Genomic DNA, 1,533 nt, shown 5'->3' on the forward strand with positions numbered 1-1,533 from the left:
GGCGTCGGGCCCCAGGTCAGGCTCCACGGTCTCCGCGTGGGGCAGTGCTCGGACGGGGACTGGCAGGTCCCGCGGGGACTCCAGACGTCCAGTGTCACCAGCGGGGAAACTGAGCCTCAAGACATCTGAGGGACCTTTCCCCGAGGTCGCAGCCCCTCCCGGGAGGAGCTGACGCGCAGAGTGAGGACCCTCTTGCAGAGACCCTCTTGGGACCTCTTTCCGCAGAGACCTGGGGCGCCTCCCTCTCCCTGCTCTGCCTGCGGACACTGAGCTTCCGAACGACTCCCTCTCCCCGTGACCCACTGGAGAAGAGACCTGGGAGGAACCTGGGGACAATGGGTGTGTGTCCTTGGGCCGCCAGGGTCACCTTTCAGCCTGTTTCCCCGCAGGTGAACCAAGAGCCACACCCAAGGCAGGAGAGCAAGAGTGATGAGTCCGCTGCCCCTCACCGGCCAGGGGAGGGTCTTTCGCCGCCCTCACTTCAGGATGCTTGCGCTGCTGGCGAGGCCCACGCCACAGCACTGCGGGCAGCCCTGGGCTCCCGCGAAGAGCCTTGCTGAGTTCCTGGGAAGGAGGCGTGCCCTCCCCATCCCCCACTACCTCACTGACTGGGGTTCTCTGCAGCCCAGGATTGCGCACGTGTGCGCACACGGGTTCTGTGCACATTAGCACAAAAGTGTGCTTGTGGACACTGCGTGGTACTGTGTGTGCACACAGCGCACGTCTGTGAGCTGAGGGAGTGTCCCTGGACACCAGGTGCAAGTGCACAGGTGTGTGTATGCTGGCACAAGTGTGTGCCCCGGCGCGAACATGGGAACAGTAGTATATGGCACAAATGTGTGTGTGCACACATGGGTGGGAGGGCAGAAGGGTACATGTCCACCAGCGTGCCTGTGCTCAGGCTGGCCTGTCCTGGGCCCACCCAGGCTCCTTGCCCTGGTGTGTTTGAGCCTCACCTGGCTCCCAGAAGGCAGTGGTGTGTGCCTATCTTGCAGCGCAGCCAGGATTTGGAGAGGGCTTCACTATTCTGCTAGGACAGCTAGAGTGCAGGGAAGCCGGCTCCTATCCAGGGAGGATGCCCGTGACTGCTGACCCCCAGCTTCCACTTGAAGGGGAAGGTTCGCCAGGACCAATGCCTGTCAGAGCTGGCAGTCCAGACTGAGGATGCCGCGTGCCGTACGGCGTCCACCTCCCCCTGCATGGCTGGCACTGTCTGTCAGGCCACCACCTCACTCAGCCTCCTCTGACAGCTCCGTGTTCAGGGGTGGAAAGGAGGGAAAAGTGAAGCCCTCTTCCCCCCAGGGCAGACCACCTCCAGGAGCCACTTTCTTGGCCATACAAGGCGTATATGGGGATGTTTCTGTACTTGGACACTGCAGGGGAATAGTCTAGCGTGGGCAGGAACCACCAGAGGAGGGGCCCCATCCCTGTTGGTTCCTCCGAAATCTGGGCTGAGCCTGCCTAAGTGCCCCACAGCAAGTCAGGGAAGGCAAACCTCTCCGTGGAAAAGCCAGGAGCCCGCTCCCTCGGGCT

This window comes from Mandrillus leucophaeus, unplaced genomic scaffold (genome assembly GCF_000951045.1).
Source record: "Mandrillus leucophaeus isolate KB7577 unplaced genomic scaffold, Mleu.le_1.0 Scaffold644, whole genome shotgun sequence".
Lineage (NCBI taxonomy): Eukaryota > Metazoa > Chordata > Mammalia > Primates > Cercopithecidae > Mandrillus > Mandrillus leucophaeus.